This window comes from Sapajus apella, unplaced genomic scaffold (assembly GCF_009761245.1).
Source record: "Sapajus apella isolate SASKATOON/1434 unplaced genomic scaffold, GSC_monkey_1.0 scaffold38, whole genome shotgun sequence".
NCBI classification, from domain to species: domain Eukaryota; kingdom Metazoa; phylum Chordata; class Mammalia; order Primates; family Cebidae; genus Sapajus; species Sapajus apella.
Window position 1 is genome coordinate 10,254,401 of NW_022436978.1, and position 14,072 is coordinate 10,268,472.

The following is a 14,072-nucleotide window of genomic DNA, read 5'->3' on the forward strand; positions in this document are numbered from 1 at the left end:
ATACTTAACATCCTCATTAAGTTCTTTGAAACTGCAACCTTGAATGAAATGATATATAACAAAAACAATTTTATCATAGGCTAACTCATAGAAGCAAGAGTTAAATTCCTATGGCATATTTATGGTCACAACCACATCACCAAAGTTCTAAATAAAGACCAAACACTTCTAATATTAAACACTGAAACAAATTTGAGCTCTACATACATTTTTAAAAGATTAATAAAAACAAGTAAGATAATTTTTTATCTACTTATTCCAATTCAGGGTTGTGAGTGGCCTGAGCCTATCTGGCAGCTCAGGGTGCCAAGTGGAAAGAAATCTTGGACAGGACACCATCCTATCATAAGGTACACTCACATGTACACATACACTCCCCCAGACTGTGAGCATTTAGACACTCCAATTAACCTAACATCTTTGGGATGTAGGAGGAACCTAGAGTACGGAGAAAATCCATGCAGATGTAGGTAGAACCTGCCAACATGCAAACTCCATATAGATTGTGGCCCCGGTTTGGAATTTTTTTTTTTCATCATCAATATTGTAACAAAATGATGTTGAAAAAATGTTATTTGAGGATCTGCTGTATTGAAAATAAAATAATGCAAGAGGCTAAAAAGAGGATGAAGAGTGGTTTACATAGTGATATATAAAGAGGTCCATGATATTTTTCAGTTAAAAAAAAAAAGGCCCATGTTAACTTCTGTGGGAGAAATGGGAGGTGGGCTCTAAATTATATTTGTTTGGATTTTCATTTCTAGAGGAAACTCTGGAAAGATATTTTAAAAATCAGGAAAAGTAGAAATCACTACAGAACATGGTAGATACAGATGGGAATGGAAGGGAGGTGTTCACAGTGCTTCTTTGATAGTTATACATTTTTAACCACACATATGTATTACTAGCATTAAATAATTCCTATTTCAAAAAGAATCAAAACATAGGAGTTTTACCAAGATAAAGCCATTGGGTAGGAAGTGGCTCTTGGTATGATCAAGTTCAAATCTTTTTTTGGTGGGGGACGGAGTCTCACTCTATCACCCCAAATGGAGTGCCGTGGCACACTCTCGGCTCACTGCCACCTCCACCTTTTGTGTTCAAGCAGTTCTCCTGCCTCAGCCTCCCAAGTAGGTGGGATTACAGGCACCTGCCACCATGCCCAGATAATTTTTTGTATTTTTTAGTAAACATGGGATTTAACCATGTTTACCAGGCTGGTTCTGAACTCCTGACCTCAGGTGATCCACCCACCTTGGCCTTCCAAAGTGCTAGGATTACAGGTGTGAAACACCGCACCTGGCCAAATTCAAATCTTTGAATTGAGATGAAGAAACAAAGGTCAAGCTAGGAAAAAGGATTTGCCCCAGGACACATGGCAAGTTCTTGGCAGAATTGGGATAAAGATTCATATGTTCCAATTCAAAATCAGGTCTCTTCCCACTTCTGTGTATCTGCTTTTCACTTTAGGAAATCCTATATCTTACTTTTACTATGTATTATGGGAAGGGAGCATCATGCTTAAAACTAATATACTCAGAGTCCTCTCTTCCCAGTGGTGCCCTGGGTCACCTGGAGTATGTGTCCTACTTGGTAGCAGCCTCCACATTATCCTAATGAAGACATGCCAGTTCTACATGCCAGAAACCCTTTATTAAAAATTTACAAAACCAGGCCACAAATGTTCACATTATGCAATGTTTTCTTCTTACAACCACTTTAATGTTTTTCTTTTTAATATTTTTTCTCTTTTCTATGAGTATTTCTTCAGAAATACTCTCTCTACGCATCTGTCCACCTTGATGGTAGCACAAGCACTATAATCTGATTTACATTCTCAGCAACTGCAAAAATAGCCTATTGCTCTAGAGATAATGGGGATGGTGTCTAAGTTACTGATTACTATATCAGAGATAACTACAGAGAGCAAGACTTCATTCAGGCAAGTTAAAGCACTTTCTACAGACGTTTCTTAATATATTGGCCATAGATCCTTCTCAAAATGTATTCAATGGGCATAATTTTTTTTATCCTAGTCTCTCTTTGTGACTCTCCCCTCCCGCCCATTCTCAATCACCAAGTTTCAAAAATTCTTGCTGACTCCACCAGCCACTGTATTGGGCATATGATTCAGATGTGATCACAGAGCATATGCTACCCCTTCAATCAAGTATTTGGATCAGAGATAGGCACACAACCGAGACTGGGACAATGAAAATGCATGGAACTTTGCTGGCGCTATCAGGAAAAGCCTCACTTTCTGTTGGGTTTGCTAAACGGAATGAGTAAAAGTCTAGAGCTTCCAGTAGTCAACTCTGCTCCCACACCCAAAGAGACCAAATGAAAATCAACACAGAGAAATCAAAGTCTAGGAGAAAGGCTGTCAAAGACAATGTTTGAGCCCCTGAATCTAGTTATATCTAAAATTTCATCCCTTGATTCCTCATTCTATGAAAAAAAAAATAGTAGTCTTCTCTGTTTGGTGGCTATTTGGGTTTGATTTGAGTTAATCTTATAAAATACTGATATATATATTTTCTTAGCTGTAATGCTCTACCAATTATACAGTATGTGTTTTTTATTTTATCCAATAGAATCTCCATGAAAATGGAAAGTTTATATTAAATAAGCAGATGGTTAGCATGGTATGTTTCCTACTTTAATCCTAAATTCTCTGACGCACTTAGAAGGTTTTTAATAGATGAATAGTATTCTACAGGAAAGAAAAGTGAACACTAAAATAACAATGTTTATAATCCTTCCTACAAGTTATAAAGCACTATCATAATGCTACCTTCACCCTTTTCCCTCATAACAAGCTTTTCAGATGGACAGTGTGTTATAATTACATTTCGAAAATGAACAAAGAAAAGTTTCAAGTGCCATAATTTATCCAAAATCACAGAGCTAAGGAAGGAAAGAATTGAACACAATAATCTCAAATTTTTCTTTGTGTTTCCATTATGCCACACTGACTTAGATAAAGACAAACAAAATGCAACTATTAAGCTGAAGCATTTAATCTAAATTGCAACTTTTCAGTTTCACATAGGTTTATGAAATCATATGGATTTCCCCTTTTACATTAATCTTTCTGTTCCACTTTCCCTCTCCCAGTCCTGATCAGAAAAATCTGTGCTCACATTTTACAGATACTTATTTTGCTCACTAAATTTAAAAACAATTTTCAAAATGTATTATTTATAAAGACTATAACAGAAAACCTTTTTTGTTCATAAGAATAAAGTAAACAACCCTTACAGAGCTGCTTGAGGCTGCTTAAGGTAATTTAATTTGACTAAAATACAGGCTTGATGCACTTATAAGCCCTGTGAAATTATGCAAGACTATTTTAGATAAAGATGAAGAAAGTTATAAACAAGAATAAGGCACAGCCTTATACTGGAGAAGAAAAGGGGGAGAGCATAGTGGGTAGGGGGATATGGTGCATTTCTCAGGATTCAGAATTGCAAACCACAAAATTCTTTTTATTGATGGAAAAAAAAATCTGCTTTGCTCAAAATACACCTGAGCTGGGAGTCAGGGTTGAAAGATGTGCAACCAAGAGCAAGATTCAGGGACTACTCCTGCAGACCACGCCGTTTCTGCCAATGCAGACAGGTACTGAGGCTGCACCACGTGCTGGATGCCGACATTTCTAACATGACTATCCCCCAAAGCGACATTCCTCAGCCACCAGGTTTGCCTGATGCAGCTTCCACGAGGGTGATTACTTCCTCACATTCTCTCTTCTGAATCAGTTTTCTTTTTTCTTTTTTTTTTTTTTTTGTAGTATAATTTAAAGTCACATTGTTTTGTTTATTTTGTTCAGGACGTCTTTGGCTCTTCTAGGTCTGTTGTGGTTCCATATAAGTTTTAGGATAATTTTTTCTACTTCTGTGAAGAATGTAATTGATATTTAATAGGGATCACATTAAGTCTGTAGACTGCTTTGGGTAGTATGAACATGTAAACAATATTGATTCTTCCAATCCATGAACATGTAATATCTTTCCATTGATTTGTGTCCTCTTCAATTTCTTACTTTCTCTCTTTCTTTCTCTTTCTTCTCTCCCTCTTTCCCTCCCTCACTCCCTCCCTCACTCCCTCCCTCCCTTCCTTCCTTCCTTCCCTAAACAAAGTTTTCTAAGGATGTTTCTGGTTGGGAATATCTAGGTCACATGCCTCTATCCCTGCTTCAAAAAAGGCTGGGAGGACAAATTTCTGAATTCTGCATTAAGAATAGGGACACAATAAAATTGAGGAAAATCCTCAAACATAGAAAAGATATTAAAAATCTTCTGACATTGTCTAAGCTTACACATGTCTACCAGATACGTTAGAGGACATACAAAGGGGAACGAAGGTTTTTATTAGGAAAATTACTTTTTTAAATAGGGAAGATTCTTCTGATGGAAGAAGCAGGAGAGAGAGTTGGAGATAATGGTTTTTCAGAAAGACTATTTTAAGCAGACATCAGGCAGAAAAGGCATACTCCACGCTCCCCATTATTCTAACTTTTTCACAAGAGGCTCACACATTCCTTAGCTCTCTACTTCATGGGTAGCCCAGACAAACTGTTATAATTATGCAGTAAATATAACTTTAGAAGGTTTCAAGTCAGTTTCATAGAAAAAAGTAACAGTAAAATATTAAATTGTCCTACTATGACCTCACACATCAAACTCACAGACATCAATCTCTCAACTGAATCCAATTATACTGAAAGCATTTCAAATACACAGAAAAAAGTGTAAGAAAAACATCTAAAAATGATGAAGCAAGTGAAGCCTGTTCAAATTCAACCTTTTGAAGGGATTTCCCCAAAGTGCTGAATAATTATAACCCTGAGCTGATATAAAGCTAGTTCTAAAGGAAATCTTTCATTCCTGCTTTAAACGTATGACAGGCATAGCATTAGAGAAATGGACCAGCTTCCACCAAAGGAGAATCATGTTCTATAATTAGAATGTCCACCAGAGAGGTATAACACCATGCCATAGAACACGATTCCTGGGCAGCACTCACATACTCCAGCCTGTGCCTTCACAAGGAAATAGCAAAGGTCCAGAAGACTCTTCTTGCAGCCAGCTCCCAGTGTATATTTAACTTTTTCTATTTGCATTTAAGCGAGACAATAGGAAAATAGTCTTTACTCCTGCTTTCTAGATGTTAAACATCATCTATACAATAATTCTACTATTTTATGACATTTATTCCATTAAAAATACTACCAGCTATTACTATTTGCAGTAGAATACTATGTAGGTTATAATTTTGTCTGTAGAGAAATGCATGATACTAAATAGCTTTCATGTGATATCAGTTATAATTTTGAATGCGTGAAAAAATAATCTTGAAGGATATGCCAAATTTTAACAATGGTGAGCTTCAGGTGTTTAGATTTCATTTTGGTTAGGTGGTTTTTAATTTAACTTTTACTTTCTGTTCATCTATACCATTCTTAATGTTTTAAACAATCTATAAAGCGTGCACACACACACACACACACACACGAACACAAACACAAAGCATTTATAATCAGAAAAATAATAATGAAGACTTACTGGGTTGTCAAAGTCACAATTACTGGCATGTCTGATATTTATATCTTGAATATAAAAAAATCCAAAGAAAATTATTTTCTAAATAATACTTTTTAAATTAACCACTTGGGACATTGAACTTTCTAAACTGAACTCCTTCCTTATTGAAAAAGAAAGAACAAGAAAATTAAGTACTAGTTAACTTCATCTCAAATACTCAAATCAACATCATGAACGTCTACTGTAGATCCCTGGGGGCCTAACATTGTTTACTGCAGCATTTAATGACTTTAGACTGCCCTGTTTTTTTTAAATAAAGTACTGTTTTGAGCTCTTTTATCTACATATTGTCTGTTCCTTGGCATTTTTGTGAGGTTGTGTAGCTTTGAACATCATTCTCTAATGCTGGCAATGCCATCTCTTGCCTTCATTCTTGCCATCACTCTCTCCTTATTGGTAGAAATTGAGTGGAAAGAGCAGACATTTGGCAACACAAAGGCTACATTCAAATTCAGATATAAGCAGGTATTAATGGTCATCAACTAATCATTTAACCTCACTTAGAATTTCTGTTTCCTTATCTCTAAAGTGGGCAGGGAGATAATAATAGTACCCAATGTGGCTGTTAAAAAAATATGGTTGTTAAATTAGTTTGAACATATGAAAGCAGTTTTCAAATTGTAAAGCCATACACAAATAATTTTAATCTTTGCAATTCTAAAGTTCTTTGTTTTGATCAGCTATGGCCTTGAAAGCCAGATAAATATATTAAGCAGCATAATTAAGAGTAAGAATAATATATGGTAAATGAGCTTTAAATATTGTCAGAGGTCTGAATTGAACCAAAAAAAGAAAGTTTCATCTAGTCAAAGACATGTATTTTTCCACAACTTTAACATTTCTAAACTGGAACATGTTGAAGTGATCTCACCAAGATGGCAGAGTAGAAGGTAACCCACTCATATGCCTCCACAGCAACCAGAATTCTGTATGTCTTTACAGTCAAAAGTCTCTCTTCAGGAGCCTCAGGATTCAAGTAGGAATTTGTGAAACCTTATTGAAGCCTAAGACTTATTAGGCTTGTTTTGAGTATGCAGACCAACCCAGGTGGCTGATCTGCCCCACCAAGCTTGTTTCCTGGTTCATAGCCAAGTCTCTCAAGGAGTTTAGCTAAAGCTCCATTTGTTCTTGAGCCTGTAACCAAAACCATCTGCCAAAAGGTCCAGAAGGAATCCTGCACACTAGGGCCTTGGTAAAAAGGCTCACCTGCCTGCTGACATTGGTCACAGCAGTGAATCTGAAAGTTACCTTGTGATACTGTTCTATCCTTCCTCAGCTGATCTCCTAGCTCTGAGCAAGGACCCAGAGAGGGAGACTCATCCATATCCCCCACCCTGGGAGTCTAAGCCACACAGATGAGCATGCCAACCTCTAACCCACAGCAGGTCCCAAGGGGACCTAGTCTCAGCTTTTGCCTCTCTCACTGTAGTTGGGGAACTATCCCATCTGTGCTGAGACCTGTTGGGAGAAACTTACCTGTCTGAGCCAGTGAGACCAGGATTTTAAGACTCTTTCCCACAGCAGATCCCAAGGGGATCCAGTCTCAACTCCAGCACCTCTTGCAGCAGGGAATTATCTTATCTATTCAAGAACTTGCTGAGTGACACACATTCCTCCAAGCCAAGACTAGGCTTTCCAGCATCTGTCCCACAACAAACACCACCGGGACTCACTGTAAGCGTTAGTCCCTCTTGCTGCAGTCAGGAAACTATCTCATCTGTACAGATGGGAGATGCATGCCCATCTAAGTCAATGTAACATGCAGATTAGCCTTCATTCCACAGCAGATCCTGAGGGGTCCCAGTCTCATCTCTGGTCCCTCCTGTTGTAGTAATGGAACTACCCTCACTTGGGCAAGGACCTGCTGAGTGACAGTCACCTGTCTAGGCCAATGAGACAGGCCCATCAATAGAAGCTGAAGGAGCCCAGGCTCAACTCTAGTCAGGGACTCATCCACTTGTGCATATGCCTGCTGTGAAAAACATTCACCTGGGCCACTGGGGACTATCTTCTGAACTCAAACTCCCAACCAACATTCCCAGAGAGCCTTAGTAGCTTCCTTAGGTCTTCCCCAAGTCCCTCTGGGCTGAAAAGGAACATTAATCTGAGAACTTCTTGCAAGACTGACAGCAAGCCTGGGCTTAGACCTTCCTCTAATGCCACGATGACCACAGTGATCTCAGGCTCAGGGAACACAGTTAGTCAACTTAGAACTATTGGAAGGCCTTCTGAAGAAAGGCAGGTACAAACAAAGCCAGACTGTGAAAACTAAAATACTTAATCCTTCAACATAAAAACATTGTCAGACATCTGAAAGCATCAGAAACATACAAGGAAAATATAACACTACAAATGGACAAGGTACCAGAGAATGACCCTAAATTGATGGAGATATGTGATCATTCAGGCAAATAATTCAAAATAGCGGTTTCAGGAAGCTCAGCAAACCAGGAAAACACAGAGAATCCCAATTAAGAAATGTATCAGAGGTTTTTAATAGACAAGTTGAAATGGTAATTTTAAAAACTGAACAAATATTGGTGCTTAAAAGTACAGTAAATGAAATGAAAAATGCAATAGATATCAACAGCAGAATTGATTAAATGGAAGAATCAGCAAGCTCCAAGACAGACTATTGAAAATATGCAACCAGAAGAGAAAAAAAATAATATACTCAGGAGGTTGAGGTGAGAAGACAGCTTGAGCCAGGAAGTCAAGGCTACAGTGAGCTGTGATCACACCACTGCATTGCAGCCTCGGTAACAGAATGAGATCTGCTCCCCTCCCACCGCCCAAAAAATAGCCTATTAGAAAAATAATTATTCCTTCTGAACTTTATACAAATAATCAGGCCAAGAATAATAAATGAATTGGTCTTACCATAATTTGTCTTCAGGAAAAACAGAAGACTGGAGAGAGAAAAATTATATTCTAAAAACTATGATATACCTGTTATAAATTCTAATCTCATCAGTTATTTTTGAGTTTTTTCTGTAATTTAGACTGTCTCTGCTTATTCCTGTGAATCAACCGGTGATCTCTGATTGCAGCTCAGAAGAAACAAGAGGAATGGGTAATGTGAAAATCAATATTCTAATTCTGGGCACATATTGGATTGGCTAGCATCTCTATGTAAGCTTGTGTTCCAATAGTTTTCCTGTTCATAGAAAGCCTTCTTATTTAGTTCACTTGGGAGAATTTTAATTATTTTGCTTTACTGTTGTGGAACATATTGCCATTGTACTCTTTATGTAGAAATGCAGGAAAAGCGCACTCAATGTTTTCTTAAACAGTTATTAATCTTCCAGAAATCACCTTTTGTCAGAACTCAAGAATTATGAGTGGCCTTCCACATACCGATACTTTCTGACTAAGCTCCTCTCTACCCTGAATACATGCAATCTTAGTAGTTAGACAGGAACATCACCCCTATTCAGCCTAAAGAATTTACAGAAGAGGGATCTTTGTCCTTCTACAACTCTTAGGATTAAGGGTTTCCTTGTAAAAGGAAGGAGGGAAAGGTCAGAGGCATTGGAACCATAGCAACTTCATCCTGAATAGGGGCTAGGGAAAATAAGGCTGAGACCTACTGTGCTGCATTCCTAGGAGGCTAAGGTATTCTAAGTCATAGAATGACATAGGATGTCAGCACAAGGTACAGGTTACAAAGACCTTGCTGATAAAACAGGTTGTGATAAAGAAGTTGGCCAAAACCCACCAAAAACAAGATGATGTTCATCCTCACTGCTTGTTATATGCTAATTATAATGTATTAGCATGCTAAAAGACACTCCTACCAGCACCATGACAGTTTACAAATGCTATGCCAACATCAGGAAGTTACCCTATATCACCCCTTTCCCGGAAAACTCATGAATAATCTTCCCCTTGTTTAGCATATAACCAAGAAATGACCATAAAAGCAGCCAGCCAGCAGCCCTCAGGGCTGCTCTGACTATGGAGTAGTCATCCTTTATCCCTTTACCTTATTAATAAACTTACTTTCACTTAAAAAAAAGGTTTTTAAACAAGTGAAAATGGAAACAACATACTAAAACCTGTGGTATACAACAAAAGCAGTACTAACAGGGAATTTTTTAGCAATAAATGCCTATATCAAAAAAATAGAAAATTTTCCAATAAACAACCAATTGTTAAACCTCAAGTAACTAGAAAGGCAAGAACAAACTAAACTCAAAATTAGTAGAAGAAAAGCAGTAATAAAGATCAGAGCAGGGCCAAGCACAGTGGCTCATGCCTGTAATCTCAGTAATTTGAGAGGCCAAAGCAGGCAGATCACTTGAGGCCAGGAGTTTGAGACCAGCCTGGCCAACATGGTGAAACCCTGACTCGACTCTTAAAAAATACAAAAAAATTAGCTGGGCATGGTGGTGCACACCTGTAATCCCAGCTACTCAGGAGGCTGAGGTAGGAGAATCGCTTGAACCTGGGAGGCAGCAGGGAGCCGAAAAAAAGCCACTGTACTCCACCCCCGGGAAAACAAAAAGAGACCCCATCTAAAAAAAAAAAAAAAAAAAAAATTAGAACAGAAATAAATAAGAGACTAAAAATTATACAAAAGATCAATAAAATAAAATATTGTTATTTTGAAAAAGATAAACAAAACTGACAAAACTTTAGTTAGACCAACTAAGAAAAAAGTTAGAAAACCCAAATAAGTGAAATCAGAAGTGAAAAAGAAAACATTAAAACTGATACCACAGAAATACAAAGGATCATTACAGACTACAATGAACAACTTTATACTAACAAATTGGAAATCCTCGAAGAAATTAACAAATTCCTGAATACATATAACCTACCAAGATTGAACCATGAAGAAATAGAAAACCTGGACAGACTAATAATGAACAAGATTAAAGAAGTATTAAAAATAACCCCATCAAAGAAAGACACAGGACCTGATGGATTCACTGCTGAATCTTAGCAAACATTTGCAGAAGAACTAATACCAATTCTATTCAAATTATCTCCCAAAATTGTAGAAGAGAGAATACTTCCAAACTCATTATATGAGGCCATTACCTTGTCACCAAAACCAGACAAGGACACAACAACAGCAACAAAAGAAACAACAGACCAATATTCCTGATTAACATAGATACAAAAATCCTCAACAAAATACTAGCAAATAAAATTTAACAACACATTAAAAATAGCATTCACTTTAATCAAGTGAAATTTTTCTCAGGAATGTAAGAATGATTCAACATAGGCAAATTAATCAATGTGTTACATCTCATCAACAGAATGAAGGACAAAATAAATGATCATTTCAATTATTGCTGAAAAAGCATTTTATAAAATTCAAATATCACTTTATAATTTAAAAAATCTCAAGAAATGAAAAAATATTACATGCTCATGGATTGGACAAATTAATATTGTTTAAACTGTCTATACTACCCAAAGCAACCTACAGATTCAATGCAATTTCTAACAAAATACCAATGGTATTCTTCACAGATAATAATCCTAAAATTCATATGGAATAAAAAAGGCACTGTATAGCTAAAGCAATTCTAAGCAAGTAGAACAAATCTTTAGGCATTACATTACCAGATTTCAAACTGTACCATAAAACTATACTAACCAAAACAATATGGTACTATTTATGATATTGACATAAAAACAGACACATAGAATAACGGAACAGAGTAGAGACACCAGAAGTAAATCTATACACTTACAGCCAACTCATTTTTGGTAAAAGTGACAGGAGTGTATATTTGAGAAAAGACAGTATCTTTAATAAATACTGCTGGGAAAATTACATAACCATGTGCAAAATAATGAAACTAAATCCCCAACTTTCACTATATATAAAAATCAAGTCAAAGTGGATTAAAGACTTAAATTTAAGCCCTGAAATTATAAAACTACTAGAAGAAAATATTGGGGGAAACAACATAGCACATTGGCCTGGGCAAAGATTTTTTTGGGGTAAGACCACAAAAGCACAAATAAGAAAAGCAAAAATAAACACATGGAATTATATTAAGCTAAAAAGCTTCTGCAAAACAGACTATGGAATGGAAGAAATTTTTTGCCAACTATCCATCTGATAAGGAATTAATAAGCAAAATACATAAGTAATTTAAACAACTCAGTAGCAGAATGATAATAGTCTTATATTAAAATATTGGCAAAAGACCTGAATAGACATTTCTCAAAAGAAGACATACAAACAACCAACAAGTAAATGAGAAATGCTCAATATCATTGATCATCTGGGGAATGCAAATCAAAGTCACAATGAGATATCATCTCACTCCAGTTAGAATAGCTGCCATCAAAACAACAACAGATAACAAAAGCTGGTGAGGATATGGAGTAAAGGGAGTGCTTGTACACTTTTGCTAGGAATGTGAAATTATACAGTCATTATGGAAAACAACATAGAAGTTCCTCAAAAAGTTAAAAATAGAACTACCACATGATCCAGCAATCCCACTGCTGTGTATATATCCAAAAGAAAGGAAAGAGTTTATTGAAGAGGTACCTGTACTCCCATGTTTGTTGCAGCACTGTTCATAATAGCAAAGATGTGGAATCAACCTACGTGCCCATCAACAGATGAGTGAATAAAGAAACTTTAGTGTATATACACAATAAAATACTATTCAGTCATAAGAAAGAATAAAATCCTGTCATTTACATGGAACTCTAATTCATTATACAAAGGGAAATAAGCCAGGCACAGAAACACAAATATCACATGGTCCCACTCATATGCAGGAGCTAAGAAAGTGGAATTCATAGAGGTAGAGAGTACAGCAGTGGTTACCAGAGGCTGGGAAGAAAATAGTAAGATGAAGAGAAGTTGCTTAGTATGTACAAAAATATAATTAGTTAGAAAAAAATAAGTTCTGGTATTTGATAGTATAATAGGAAAACTATAGTTAAAAATAATTTACTGGCCGGGCGCGGTGGCTCAAGCCTGTAATCCCAGCACTTTGGGAGGCCGAGGCAGGTGGCTCACGAGGTCAAGAGATCGAGACCATCCTGGTCAACATGGTGAAAACCCCATCTCTACTAAAACTACAAAAAATTAGCTGGGCATGGTGGCGCATGCTTGTAATCCCAGCTACCCAGGAGGCTGAGGCAGGAGAATTGCCTGAACCCAGGAGGCGGAGGTTGCGGTGAGCCGAGATCGCGCCATTGCACTCCAGCCTGGGTAACAAGAGCGAAACTCGGTATCAAAAAAAAAAAAAAAAAAAATTACTGTATATTTCAAAATAGATACAAAAGAAGAATTGTAATTTTCCCAACACAAAGAGAAAAAGATAAATGTCAGAGGAGATATATGTCAAAATTACCCTGATTTTATCATTACGCATTATAAATTCCTATATCAAAATATCACATGTGCCCTATTAAAAATATATATCAATTAAAAAGTACAACAAAATAAAATTGGAATGTGTCTAAAACTGATGGTGTCTTATAATTGCTGTGGCCTGGTGGCAGCTGTAATGTCATTGCCTGCTCGAATGCAAATATCAAAAGCAACATCCTCAAAACTTGCAAAATGGGTATCCACAGCTTGGAAGAAAGTCCCAGATCAATGAGTGAAGCATTATTTGAAATAATGCTGTGACATCAATTTTCCAAATGGTACAAAGGATGATATGAGAAATGGTAGGGATGTGGATGGCTGAGTCCAAACATGATCCAGAAAATGTAAACAATTAGTTATGTTCATTTTAAAGGTATGCATAAAATGGACATATAATTTTACAAACTGTCAAAAATGACTTATAAAGCTCTTCCAGTCTGTATAAAATACAATGCAAATTTATATGAAAACATTATCATTTTACTGGCAGCATTTTTCTCTCGTTTATATCAACAATAATCATCAATCTGACAATCAGTGGCATCTTAGAAACAATGAAATAGCTAAATGTCTAGTTGGTTTTGTTTGTTTTGTTATCATTTTTTAAAAATCGTGTTATCCTGAATACTTCAGCATACTCTCCTAAAAATAAAGACATTCCCCTATGAAATTGTGATAATCTTATCACATCTCAAAAGCTGAGCGCTACTCCCATAATGTCATCCAACATCCAGCCCATGTTCAAATGCCTTCAATTGTTCAAAAAGGTCTTTCATATGTTTAAACCAATATTCAGTCAAGTCTCCTGCATTGTATTTGACAAAAATTGTTCTTATTAGCACTGTGTAATAACAACTCAGTAGAGACAAATTTATTTTACCCCTCCCCCTGAATCTTTCTTCATCTTGTTTTTTATTTTATGGAACTCACTCAAAGTAAGGAATATTTAGCAGCCTTATATATATTTAAAAAAAAAAAAAAAAAAGGAAGGATGAAGAAAGAAGAAAAGGAAGAAGGGAGAAGGAAGAAGAAGAAGAAAGCACTGCTCATTTGGCATCCGTATTTTCTTTTACTGAGTTTTTTAATCCTTCTGAGGTAAAATTAAA

At 36.4% G+C, this 14,072-nt stretch overlaps 1 long non-coding RNA gene across 1 annotated transcript; it reads left to right on the forward strand.

The window, feature by feature from the left end:
- Positions 1–7: 7 nt before the first annotated feature.
- LOC116564854 lies at positions 8–10,943 on the forward strand. The gene is made up of 3 exons (XR_004275129.1): positions 8–20; positions 2,380–2,382; positions 10,819–10,943. It is a non-coding gene; the product is annotated as an uncharacterized LOC116564854 (long non-coding RNA).
- The last annotated feature ends 3,129 nt before the right edge of the window (positions 10,944–14,072 follow it).